Source organism: Thermobia domestica, chromosome 18, assembly GCF_964235325.1.
Source record: "Thermobia domestica chromosome 18, izTheDome1.hap1.1, whole genome shotgun sequence".
In the NCBI taxonomy this organism is placed as follows: Eukaryota; Metazoa; Arthropoda; class Insecta; order Zygentoma; family Lepismatidae; genus Thermobia; species Thermobia domestica.
Window position 1 is genome coordinate 132,328,840 of NC_137471.1, and position 14,887 is coordinate 132,343,726.

General features: G+C 36.0%; 1 protein-coding gene across 1 annotated transcript in view; it reads left to right on the forward strand.

Moving 5' to 3' along the window:
* The first annotated feature begins 1,021 nt into the window (after positions 1-1,021).
* LOC145675966 (uncharacterized) overlaps positions 1,022-14,887 on the forward strand; it is a 79,857-nt gene continuing 65,991 nt past the window's right edge. The window contains exon 1 of the mRNA XM_081746784.1: positions 1,022-1,203. The gene's annotated coding sequence lies outside the window, so the exon portion shown is untranslated. The remainder of the gene's footprint in view (positions 1,204-14,887) is intronic.

Consider the following 14,887-nt stretch of genomic DNA (forward strand, 5'->3'; position numbering starts at 1 on the left):
ATCCCAGCATGAATTGCTTGATTGTTGTCAAATACTCGAACTCAATTTCGAACAGTAGCAAATACCTGTTCCATTTAGTTAATAATCACTATTTTGGTATGAAAACTAGTCTTGTATTTGTCACATACGAGTTTCTTATCATTGAAGGTGGAAACAAGTTTTTTTGTTTTTAAATTTAACAGATGTAGAAGAAAAATCAAGAAATAAAGCTAAAAGAGGTAGTTCCACTGGAATTGCAAACTGATATATTGAGATTGAAGATCGGTATTGAATTTTATATAAAAAAGATTACCATCTTTCCTCTGCAGGTGTGTTTGCTTTATCTTTCACTAACGCAATAGATTATTATTTAAATAATAAAAAAAACAGACACAACGTGATTGTATTTATAGGGTTTAGGTGTTTCTGAATGCTAATGCCCTTTTACTCCTCTTCATTGTTTATGATGGGGTAGCATACTTGATTTTTTCTTTCTGGGGAAGGGGGCGGCAAATGATGCTATTGCACGGAGCGATAAATTACCTAGTGCTGGTCCTGGGGTCAGTGGCTTAGGCTTGTAATCCTCTTGGAGACGAGATAATGTGGTATTGAACGGCCTATACTGTCAAAGTAGATCTTGTATGGTATATGCACCCACCAACTACAGTAGATCAACCTCCGATTGTGGTTCTGTTCTTGTATCTCAGCGTTGAATGTAAGGATGCAAAAGCAAAACACAAAAACTCTCATCTCCATTAAGATCTTCTCGGCCTCAAATTCCTGAGTTCCAAACATGTTGATCTCATTTATTTATTCATTAAAACTTTTTCTATCTTTATTACAGCCAGTTTAACTTCAAAATACAGATATTTCAATATAACAGAGTACCATTTAAAAATGGGCTCCATATGGAACAGTATTATACACCAACGCAGACTTGTGGAAACACTCCTACTCCAATAATCCAAATCACTGCTACAAGATTGCCGAAGGCCTTACGTGTTGTGACGTCATGGAGCTTGACGGGGGAAGAGGAAACGGTGTTTTCACCTTTCGAAGACGTTCGTAAGCAGCCAAGAAACCAGCCTCCAGTTGCTCTTGAGCTTACAGAGTGTCTTGTTGAGGTGGTTTGTAATGCCTTGGTGATTTCAACTGTTTTATATGAAAGCAACCTAAGGAGACGTCTTTCCGCCCACTGCCAGTTGGCGGTATGGCTCAGAATCAGTGAGTATCTACTGTAACACTGTTTTTTCTTAAAATATATAAAATGCTATGGCCTTGATAAATTACATCAGCATGAAAACATATTAACATATGTGCATAAAAACTGGTAAATTGTATAGATTGTTTGCAAACATGAATTTCATACGAGGACAACTGCTGTAAAGTAATTTGATATTAATAGTCAATACGGATAAAACTTCCAATTGCATTGTAGTTACTGAAGGTCAAATGTAAAATCTTTTGTAGCAATCATACCACGAATTGGTTTTGAGTAATTATTTTTCCTATACCGGTACGTAAGCGTTTACAAATAATATTTATCTAATACGTGATTTAACTTTGTCAAACAAAAGTCGATCTCGTGTAGAAACCATGCATGATTGCTACAACCAATTTCATAAAAGCTTGCGAGTTTATGTTTACAATTTAGTACTTGGTATACATAGGTCGTCAAATAATAAGAGACAATTGAACAATGGTAGAAACGAAATGTAAATATAAGGTATTGTTTACTTGTAATTGCCCAGGCACAGTTTCAATGTTTATGATCCATTTCCAACGCTAGTGTTACAGAATTCGCAATGTTTATAAACATGTTTCTGATAATAGATTTTAACATCGACGAAAGAAAAGAAATCATGAAAGATGATTGCCATGATTCCTTCCTTGAATTTTTCAAGCAGTATCGACATTTTCAAACTGAACTAAGATTATAATCGTAACTTTAACACTTTTCTCTTTCCCTGCAAAACATTTTGGTTATAACATAATTGGAAGTAAAATGTGTCAAGGCTAAAGTACAAATAACCAATCGCCGTTGTTAATTTCAGTTTAAACATGGGGAAATCGTTTAAATTTAATTTGAAGTTGAATCTTGCTAAGTCCCATAAGCAGAGACAGCTACACCAAGCTGTGGAACATACAAGATGACATGCATACAATGGCGTACGTAGAATTTTATCAAAGGGGGACGAGCACTTAATATCACATCCCTTCAGGGTAAGGGTAATTTTCGTAGAATTTTTCGTAATATCTTGCTCAAGGAGATTTTAAACCCCGACACTCACCCATTGCGTACGTCACTGCATGTATACCCATATGCAGTGGCGTATTTAGGGGGGCTTCCGGACTTAAGCCCCCCGAAATCTTACTATAGTAAAGTATATGAAATATTTTGCAGAATTTTCACACTTTCAGGCAAAGCCCCCCCTCGAAAGTTAGCAAAGCCCCCCCGAAACAAAATCGTAAATACGCCACTGCCCATATGAATTGGTTAACTCGCATAAATGTGGGAGCACAAAGAAATAATCATTTTTTTGTGCTCCCACATCTTCGTCTAAGCTATCTTATGTACACCCTTACACATGTTTTTCGATGAAAAACAAAAATAACAATACTTTCGCTTATTTGATTTGCATGTAACTAACACAGTTATCGGCAATATTATGTAACGAAAAGAATTATGAATAGCAGCTATAAACAGATCTTGTGATGTTATGAGAATTCTTTTATATAATAGAAGGAAAAGCATTGATATAATTTTTCTGTGGGAGAAAAAGATTCTTTTTTTACTTAGTAAGAAATCAGTTTCACTTCGTGCCCACGCAGTTACACTACAAGTGCCGCCTTCTTTATGTTAGGTGTAGTCTTCAAGCACACAGAGCGGAATTCCACGAGTCAATACATACAAATAAGGACATATCACTAATGTAAACAGTTCAAGGGCATAGCACCTTATCTTCAGAGGAAGTTCCAGTGCATATAGGAACAATTGTGAAGATATGATGGCAAAAATTAGGAGCAATTTAGCATAAAACAAACAACAGGAAGAAACATTTGCATGCATCTGTAGTTATAGAGCTCCACCCAACGTGACGCTTGATGTAATACGTCAGTTATTCTGAGTTCACGCTGAGCGAGAGAAAGTAACAGCTGCTGTAACGTATTCATCATTCCTGTTTCATGGGTGCCTGCAGAAAATTGTCAAGGGGGGAAGGAAAATTTTGCAAGGAAGGTTAAATACGCATATAATCCGTAAGATTACGGTAGAAGATAACATAGTGACATGTTGTACACTGCTGGTAAAATCTTATACGAGCTAAATCCAAGCTCCTCTCCCCACCCAGGCGTTTACGGAATTTTTGAATATTCAATACTTACCTGAGATTTTATATTAATGAAAAATATGAATTATAATATTAATATGTTTTATGTATTAATTTCATTTTCCAATCTTTTTCTATTTATTCACTTAGTAATTTTACTGTAAATAAATCTATGAAAGGTTTTAGTATGAACAACGTATACATAGAGCCGGCCCTAGACAATTTACCGCCCCGTGCAATTTCACAATTCGCCGCTTCCTCCTTTCTCCAGAAAGAACAAATCTTTAAAGCTACGATTTTAAGTATGCTACCCCATTATGGACAACGAAGGGGAGAAAATGCACTCGCACTCAGAAAGACCTAAACACTACAAACAATACAGTCTCATTGAGTCTGATTTTTTAAATCTATTGTGTTAGTGAAAGATAAAACAAACACACCTGTAGAGGAAAGATGGTAATCCTTTTTATAGAATTCAATATCGAGCTTCAATTTCAATATATCAGTTTGCAATTTCAGTAGAACTAACTTTCTTATCTTTGTTTCTTGATTTTCCTTCTACATCTGTTATTTAAAAAAAAAAAAAAAGAACTTGTTTCCACTTTCAATTATAAGAAACTTGTTTGTAACAAAGACAAAACTAGTTTTCATACCAAAACTGTGATGTCTAACTAAATGGAACAGATGTTCGCTACTGTTCGAGAATTAAGTTCTTGTATTTGACAACAATGAAGCAATTCGAACCCCTTCGTTGCTAAGCTTACGCGAATTTGCGTGGGATCCCCAGGTTCGATTTCCGGCGGCAGCTCATGTGGTTCGGATTCCACGTTAATCAGTAGATCCCTCTCATATAGCCTCGCTGCTGAAAGGGACGTTAAACTCAAAATCAACTCAACAATCAAACAGTTTATGCTAGGATTTATTTGACCATTTGCCTTAACACTGTCCATCTGAACCTAAACTAATGTGACCTAAACATGATTTAAGAATGCAGTATTCAAATAGAAGGTCAGCTTAGTAAATTCAAATACCATCATCATGAAATCTGTTTCCAACAAGAAATTTTAATTTTAAATAATATAATTATGACAGATTTAGACGCTCCTTGAAACGACCCTTTGCATACAGAAAGACATGTTCAATTTTCTCTGCAATACCATATTAACCCAAGTAACAAATTATGCACTAAAAGCTTTTTCTAACAAATAAACAGTAAAACATTCCTTAGTGGACACTTCTCAACAACGAATACCTTCACATACGTAGTTTTTTTTATCTTATACCTATATCTTGGGAAAGATATAGGTATTATTACGGTAAACAACCATCCATTTTATGTACACACTGAAATATAAACACAGGCAGTCCTCTTCTCCCCCAAACGCTTTAAACTTCTTCTGAACGCACAAATCTTATTTCATACATATTTTGCACACAAAATACTTTCTGCAATTAGAAAATAAATTTACGATATAGTACTACAGTAGACAGAAAATCTATTTCCCCCTAAATACCTTTGTCATAAGTGAATGAGCTGGTAAGCCACTAAATAGGACAGTTGAAAGTTTTGCTTGAAATTTTTATTTTCTCTGTCCAGAATAAAGTGCCTTAAACATTTTCAATGAACAGAAACAAGTAGCAGCGTCACGTGTACACTGGTAAAAGATTTTGGTTTACATGACATAAAATTTTCTCAATCAATATTTAAACCGGAAGTGGTAGTGGATTTCTACTACTTTCCCTTTTCGTGGAGAGATTAGAGTGGAGATGGAAGCCATTCTTGGGACGCTTAATTGATTGGGGTAGCACAAAACAGCTTCTCGCTGTCTAAAACCGTTTTTTTTTCTCTAGAGCAATCAACGTTAAAACTGGAAATGGTCCATTTCCGTTACTTCCGGTTTCAACAGAGGGTTAAAAGAGAAGATCGTACCTACTTTTAGAACAGTAAATCGATTCCAGAAGAACACTTATCTTTTATGCTTTATCTAGATCAATGTTGATACCGGAACTTGTATTGAATTTGTCACTTCCGGTTTTAGTTTAGAGGTAAGGATGGAGATGAAATGTATTGTTGGAACGTTAATTAATTGCAGAAAACAGCTTTACGATATCTATTAGAGTTTTCACTCTATGGTGATCAACGTTGAAACCGGAAATGGTTAATTTCTACCACTTCCGGTTCGATTATAAACTCTATCAAGGAAATCTAGTGATAACTTTTGACCATTTATATGCTGGCCAAAATTGATGGTCATTCATCAAGTAGATTTTGAGATTACTTTGTGTCATGGACGGACGGACGCATATTTTTTTGTTCCCCGGACTAATGGATCAACATATAAATGAACATGGTAAATACATAAAAGACTTTGAAAAACCAAACTGCTTGACAATCGTAGAGAGCCAGTGTACGGTCAATGGGGGTCAGTTGCTGCCTGCCCCCACAAGTTATTGTTCTGCCTACAAGTAGCGGATTGGGATATTTTCAAGTGCCCACGCTACACCAAAATATGAAATTGGGCGACACGTTACTTTTGGGGCTACTTTTAGTTATCTGAGAACTATAACTATTAAGAAATGCGCAACTTTTTTACTTTCATATGTAAAGTCCTAAAGTATTATTATCAGTGGCGTATTTAGAATTTTGTTTCAGTGTTTCTATGCACAACACGTGAGTAAACACTTATATTTTTCCTTTTGGGTGCCGACAAATTTTAATGAAGTTTTCCATGTAACAAATTTATTTCGGGGGGGGGGGGCTTGAGTCTGATAGCCACCCCCTAAATACGCCACTGACTATTATATAATACAATAAAGATTTTATTTGTTCAATATTCTATTTGTACTGAAAAATAGTTTTATTAAAACTAATATGTTCGATAATAGTTCAATTCTTATTTTAGTACATTTTAATCTTCAAATCTGACAACACTAGACTTCTGTTGAGTTCGCTCATCACTGCAGCATCACTGATCATGATTCTGTTTCAGGCCTAGAAGTTAAATGAAGCTGTGTGAAAGTGAACATTGCAAATTTAATTGTGTTACTAGATTATCCATATTAACATAATGAGTAACGTACAACCAAAACTCCCAAAATTCATGGCTCAAATGTAAAGATTGTAACAAATGAATTGAAGAAGTGAGAAATAACCGTGAGAAAACGTATTGTAGAGTTGTAAAGGGTATCTCAGAGCCTACAAACTGACTTATAATCAAATTCACATTTCCATGGAAATCAGAAAGGTTGCTCCTTTTACACTATTGCGGTCTGCTCAGTTTACTGCATACTGTCGTTCCACTGCCCCTCGTGTAGTACCAAGTTTGTCCTTACTCAGAACCGCCAATAGCACGAAGCCGTGGTCGCTACCAGACAGTTGTCAACTTAGATATCTAGCATACTTCCAACGTCAGATGTTTGCATTAACTTGATTTATTTCTTAAAAGTATAGTTGCAAAATAATTTATTTTTACACTTGGTCTACAAACAGCTCAAATCCGCTACTTTTGAAGCACATTCTCGTTACTTTTTCATCTTCGGATCTGGCAACACTGCTTCAAAGATAAATTAACAAACGTTATTTGTTCAATGATAACATTTCAATTGTGAATAATTCCGCTCGCCTTGTTTTGAGTATCGTCCCAGTGTTTCAAAACACTGAATATTATTTTTTAAATATTAGCCTATATTTACTATATAGCAACATACTGCATGCAATTATCGCGTGAACATGCTAATAATTTAAATTTTTGTAACTTCTCTTGAGGTAAATCTTCCATTACAGTCATTTCCACCAGTGTCCGTTCTTTGGTAATTTAACTGTATACACATGTATGCACTGAAATGTCCAAGATAATTCAAAGTATGTAAATTAACACTTCTCAGTGTATATTTCTTACGTATTCATGCTACCTTTTTATGAAATGCTTCCTTTTCTTCCTTTCATTGATTAATTGTTGGAGAAAGGCGGCTGAAAGTGGGCCACGATTCAGAACTCATTTATAAGGAAAATTCGGTACTTAGCAGTGTGCGCATTTTTGTTATATTTCTGTATAAATGCATTACGTACATCTAATTAATTAGATCGCAGTTTAACAGGGGTGCACACAGATGAATTTTAGGGCTCAGGTTGCGCTTATGAGAATATTTGAGATATAGGCCTATAATTTTTCATGGGGAAGGTATTGTTAAACTAGAGAATAGTAAGTTTGAAGGGTGAAAGGTACATTTGGTTGACAGAATGGTAAATTTGGAGAGAAGAATAGACTAGGATGGTTTATATCATTTCACTTTGACGGTGCAACATAGGGGTAGGGGAAGGGGAAATTCTTGAACATCCGACCGATCTCGATCAAATTTTCAACATAGATGAGGTTCGGGCCTGGCGGTGCAACTTAGGGGAAGGGGGAGATATTTATACATGACCGAAAATTACTTATATTTGTGTTGAATCCACAGTTTTCGGGGTCGCTAAGAAAGGGGCGGATCCAGGATGGACTACTGGGGGGGGGGGCGGTGGGTTGTAGTACTACTACTTAGAGCTACTTTTAAGAGCTCCAAACTCTGGGATGGGTTTTATTTATATATAAAATAAGAAAAAAAATCCTCTTCTGGAAGGGGGGAAGGCGATTGCCCCGATCGCCCACCTGGATCCGCCCCTGCACTAAGATGAATAATGGCATTTCCTATGCTGTTTAAATCCAAATTCAACTCCCATTGCCCTTTATGCCCAAAATGAAACGCTTTCTCCCCGTACGAAGAACGGGTATTCTGCTAGCTCATAGATATGTCTTAAGATAAGTCTTTTGTCTGGCTATTCATAGCCAAAATGACATTTTCTTGAGAAAGGAATATCCGTGTCAGAAGGCCTGGAAAAACATTTTTGCCAAGACTTGGTTAGTAGGCATTATGAGTCAAAACTAGCAGAGCAAGAAGGACTGGAAAAGTACGCTGAATATTATTTCCAAGATGAAAATGTAATTAGAGTGACAAACCGATACGTTAGAACAGCGTTTCCCAACCTTTTTCAACTTGCGGCACACTACGGGTGTTACTTGAATTCTCACGGCACACTTATAGATATTATTATTTGGAAATATAAAACACAGTGTTTTTTTTTCTGTGATTATTTATCTCCTTCTCACAGAGAAGAAAGCTCGATTACTGGTTTTTCCCCATGAAATCATTATGCTCACTTGTCATTCTAATTTAAAATAGAAAACAATTTCAATGAAATATTGGACTCAGGTTTTTAAAAATACGCTTTCTTTTTAAAAAATGTATCCAACCTTTTTACTTAGAAAGAAGACCACTAAATAACTAACGAACAAACAACTCTATTTTACTTTTAAAACACAAATGTAGGTAATTTGTCGAAAGGATTGAATATTTTAAATTTTCACGTTACGAAATAGTCTGCAACAATAAAGAACAATAATGATTATAACAATGGGTAATAAACACTTTTTTCAACACTAGAAATGTACAGAATAGTAACACGGTATGAAACTTAAAATTGTAGATTCGTAGTAGAGGTTCATAGTAATGTGTAATACAAATATACATTTTTTCCCTACGTTTTGCAATTTGATTGCTATAAAATTAATAATTTTGTTTCGATTCCTCGCGGCACACCAGCGGCCTATTCACGGCACACCAGTGTGCCGCGGCATACCGGTTGGGAAACGCTGCGTTAGAATATCAAAATGATAGATCAACATGGAAATTCTATTTACGGCATCGGGTGGCCCAGTGTAGAGTGCTTACCTCTGGTGCAAGGTTCCCTGGTTTGATCTCCAGCCACACAAGTTTCTGGCGGACATCATCATCTTGTACGTGGGTTTTCTGAGAGTTCTCACATTTCCTCCCACATTATCACTTACCAATTATTTGATAATCATTCACTGTCATTTATAATCCATCTCTTTTAGTCTGAAGGACATAATTATTGGAAGTAAAACTAAAAATTCATTTTATCATCCTGCGCGACAGTGCATGCAGCCACAGCTACCTTTACACCAGCCAGGTAGCTTTATACGAACGACTACATAGACCGTAATGGTCATTTTCAAGACGTCGCTACTGTGTAACTAACAATGTCAGCAAGCCCGAATTACGCACAGTTAGCAGTAATGATATGTTATACAAAATGTTACGTTTGAGGGATGAGGGCACTAGCCACACTGGAAAATCACTTCTTGTGATACCAGCTAACTTAAGCAGTACTGGGTCTGGTCAGAGGAAATATGAATGATTAGTCGAACTCACCATTTCGGCTTACATCCAGCGTCGTGAAAGCAATTGGAAACTTTTGAAAGAAAGGAGGAGGAAACTCCGATCTACAATGCCACTATTAACGATGAGGGGATGTGTTGACGACACATTAGCCCAAATGCATAAGTGCCACAAGCTTGCTAGTAAGTGATGGTCCCCTAAGAACTGTTGCACTAGGAAATTCGTTCTTCTTAGTTGTATGAGACAAAAGACTCCAATTTGGCAACCAACCGGTGCTAGATTCTTTGAACGAGGTTACAGTCGGGACCGGAATACAGCAAATTATGGATGCGTTAAAATATTAAATAATACTTTTGATAAAGTGGATAGTTTCAAATATCTAGGATCAATATTAACAGAGGAAAATCATATCCGCGAAGAAATTAAATGTCGACTAAAAGCAGGGAATTCGTGTTACTATTCGGTTCAAAATCTCTTGTCGTCGCAAATTCTGTCGAGGAATTTGAAGCTTAAAATATACAAAACGATAATTATGCCTGTTGTTCTGTATGGCTGCGAAACATGGTCACTTACTCTGAGGGAAGAACATAGACTGAAAGTATTTGAGAACAAGATCCTTTGACGAATATTCGAACCCAAGAGGAACGGGAATGGGGAATGGCGGAAACTTCATAACGAGGAACTCCATAATTTATATGGTTTACCCAACATTGTTAGGGTCGTCAAGTCTAGGTGGCTTAGGTGGGCGGGTCATGTAGCTAGAATGGAAGAAAGTAGAAACGTTTTCAAAGTCTTGACTGGTAGACCAATCGGAAAACGACCATTAGGAAGACCTAGGCGCAGATGGGAAGACAATATTAAGATGGATCTCGCAGAGATTGGAATACAAAGTAGAAACTGGATGCAGTTAGCTAAGGATAGAAGTCAGTGGAGAGCTTTTGTGAACGCGGCATTGAACCTCCGGGTTCCATAGGCCATAGAGTGAGTTAGTTAGTTACAGTTTGCAACCAATCGGTTATAGATTCTTTGAACAAAATTCTTGTTAAACAGGAATAGCTAAACTAGTAGTCCAGTTCTATTTTTTTGGGCTATAAGTAAAATAAACTAACATAAATTCGAAAATAGGCCATAGTAAAATAAATTCTATGGCCTATGGAGCCAGGAGGTTCAATGCCGCGTTCACAAAAGCTCTCTATTGATTTCTGCCTTAGCTAACTGGATTCAGTTACTACTCCTACTTCTCCGAGATCGATCTTAATATTGTCCTCCCATCTGCGCCTAGGTCTTCCTACTGGGCATTTTCCAATTGGACTTCTAATTAAAACTTTGAAAGCGTTCCTACTTTCTTCCATTCTCGCTACATGACGTGCCCACATGAGCCTTCTAGACTTGATTACCCTAACAATGTTTGGTACACATTATGTAGTTCCTCGTTATGAAGTTTCCGCCATTCCCATTCCCATTCCTCTCGGGTCCTAATATTCGTTTCAGGATTTTGTTCTCAAATACTTTTAGTCTGAGTTCTTCGTCTGAAGTAAGCGACCATGTTTCGGAACCATACAGAACAACAGGTATCATTATCGTTTTGTATATTTTAAGCTTCAAATTCCTCGACAGAATTCGCGAGGAAAAAATATTTTGAACTGAAATATAACATGAATTCCATGCTTTCATTCGACATTTATTTTCTTGGTAGATATGATTTTGATCTGTTTATATTGGTCCTAGATATTTGAAAGTATCCACTTTATCGAAAATATTATTTGATACTTTGACGCATCCATAATTTGCAGTATTACGATCCCGGGGAACTTCGATGTATTTAGTTTCCATTTACTTCTAAACCCATGTCCTTCCAAGCGTTTAATAAAGTCTCTGCATTTCTTTCCTTGTTCTGCTATCATCCCCTATTAAATTTACATCATCAGCATACGCCATAACCTGGTAAATATACCACTGAGCTCTACGCCCTGGTTGCTACCTTTGATTTTCCTTGTAGCGCATTTTAGAACAACATTGAATAATAATGACAACAACGCATCTCCTTGTTTCAGGCCATTCTCGATGTGAAAACTCGTGGACAAGAATGTTCCTAATCGAACTTCAAATAAAGTAATCGTAGTACAAAATATAGGTGAATATAAAACTTTGCGTAGGTTTTGAAGCAAGCTCTTAACATTCCTTCAAATAACAGAGTAGTAACTAAACAAAAAGCAAAAGACATGAGTTGCTCTAAGTTACTTTAATGATTCTCAATGCTCAGTCCTTTGTCAATCTTGAATATTTCTTTATTGTTTTCTGATCATTGAACTTCATTAAACGCAAAAACACTTCCTGTAAAATGTTAATGAAATTTTAGCGTTTTCTAATTTCTTTTCTTTCTTTTAGAATATCCGTTGACGTTTTCACTTCCGTTCTCCTTCAGATCTCTTCGTCTTTGTAGCAATAGTTTATATATTTGCTAATTATTTATTCAGAATCTTTTAACAATTAGTATATGATGATTTCAGTGTCTTATAATTCTTGTAAAACGGGGAGCGATATTTCTATTTAACTGATAGGTCAATATTCAATAAGTTAGATCCTTTTTACTGTTTAATATGACTTTTAAGAATTGCTATCTGTCTACAGAATATCCGTTATATAAAATGAAACTGATCTTGTTTATGATAGAATGACCCGAAAATGGCTGAAGTGTTTGAAATAACTTTTTGGACGTAGTTATCACTTACTTTGAACTGATTTTTATCATGTTACTTTAATTACGAGGGCTGTTCGAAAAGTGACCTCCAATTGGTTAGGAAAGAAACACCAAAGTAAATATAGAACAATTCATTATATACATCTGAAAGCTACTTCTTTGCTCTGTTTTCCAACACAGTTTCCATAAATATTAGAGCATTTATCATATCCCTGCAGTAGCTTAGAAATTCCATCAGCACAAAAATTTACCGCTTGTGCCTTGAGCCAGCTTGTGACTGCATCTTCTAGCCTGTGTCATTACGTCATACTCCAAATTCATATAACACAGTCCTTGAAATTTGTGGAAACTCATCGAAAAGATTCGACATTGTGGAACATCGATTTTCAGGAACTTTTCTATCAATTTTGTGAATACGTTCATCTGTGATCACTGATGGACTACCACTCCTCTCTTCGTCAGGAATGTTTGTTCGTCCACTTTTAAATGAACGAACCCATCCATGAACAGCAACTTCACTCATCACCAGGGACGTCATTTAGGGGGTATGAGGGGCCAATTGCCCCTCAAAATTTTGAGTAATTCATATGCATTAATTGATTATCTACTAATATACTAGTACAAAACGTGAAAGTTTTATTTATGTCGGTGATGCTCTTGGCCCCCTTAAGCGAAGTCTGAAATGACGCCCCTGCTTATCACACTTGGTTCATACACGGCAGGAAGTTCCCGATGAATAGCTGTACCTGAATATCAAGTTCCCAAACTACACATGTGACTCACAATCTAGAAACAACCATTGTAGAGGTAAGACACCTTTAGTGCCCTACACTAGGGGTACAAAGAGGTGATATGTAAAAATAATTTTAAAAAATAATCAACGTGCTTTAGGGTCTATAGTTTTCGGGATCGCTGAGGTGAATAGTAGTAGTTTCGATGCCGCTTAAATCCAAGTTCATCCCCAATTGGGTAAACACCCTACCATTCATGGTGGTGGGAAAGGGGTGTCAAGTAAAGGTAATTGTAAATGATCAACATTAGTGTCGAACTCCAAAACAGAATATCTTAATGGATTTGTATCATTACACTTTCATTGAAATGAAGGGAAAAGGGGATACAAATATTTTCCATAAGTCTGTTCTTCCCGTGCAAAGAACGGGCGTTTCAGCTAACTTGCTATAAAATAAAGTTGTGCGCAGTGGCGTCTATCCGGGTCAAGCCCCCCAAAATAAATGTGTTTTTCGCATTACACTTACATTTTTATTCCACGTTTCTTATTACCATTTCTAAGAATTTCATTGACTTTCCACTTTTTTATGCTCTTTGTTCAGAAATATTACTGTATTTGTCAAATTTCATTCCATGTAAGAACTGTGTCTTTTTCTTTCTTTCGTCTGTTCTACTCTTCTGTATCTTTTTCTTAGTTGTTACTTTCTTTCGTTTCTTCTATCATACTTTCGACCGTTGTTAGTTGTGATTTAAGTCGACCGTGTCAGTAACACCAAAACTAATTAAATATGTATCTTAATATAGTCCCTAATCACTATACTGTTCACAAGGTACTGTTTTAAAAGAAATGTAAAGTTATTAATTATTTGTGAAAAATTATGTAAGAACAAAATGTTGTATATTGTTTTATAAAATATAGTGTAACTAGCTGAACCTGCTCTATTTACACAGGGCACAGTTCTAATATGAGCGTGAATGTCCTTCCCACTTCTCACTATTTCTGTGCAAGTCCCTTTACGGACAAAAGCAAAGGGCAGAAAGATCCTCAAAGGGAGTGAATTACTGTAAACAAACATATAAATCTAATATATAGAATATATAGAAGTTGGGACGAGTTGTGGCAAACTTAGATAAGTAATAGATGATATCAAATGCAAATTATATATATACAAAATTCCATATCCGAGTACCACATTGTGGATCCACAAGCCTTCGAGTTCGAAGTTGTTAGGTTGCAATGGGTTTTGTAACTCAAATTAAAGCAAAGCGCCTGAAATGTCCATCAACCCGCTGTACGTAGCTCCTCTACTGGTTGCCTTTTACAAGGATATCAACCTAGTTGCAATATTAATTTAACAGGGTCAAAACGACGCCTAAAATGTGGAATAGAAAAATAAAGACAAGATTTTTGAAAATTTGAATGAGAGCTGGCAAATGTACACAAAATTTGGAATCAACCGGGGAATACGGCACGTTTCTAGTAGTTGTGGTTTTCAGATCTCATTGTCGAAAGGATTGGCTACAAACATATTAAATGTTCTTAACCACAAACATATAAACTTAGCATTTTAATATATATCTAGATAATATTAATATCCTTCTATTGTTCATAACTGTTTTATCCTTATTATTTCATTCAAATTTCGCCTGACCAATTCTCTTATAATCATCATTCTCCTTTAGTCTATGGTCTAAACATGGAACATTTAATTAAAGGTTAAAGAAATACAATTGAAGCAGTGGCCAATATAATTAAATATTTCGTGAGCGCTCTAATTGCGGGAAACTACACTGGCATTACTGTAATAGTTTCTCATTAATCATAATTTGTTTACTTGAGTTTTAAAACTGGTTTTAAGATTAACATTAGTATTGCTGTTTAATCAAATACTTAATTCTAGATGAGGACACAATT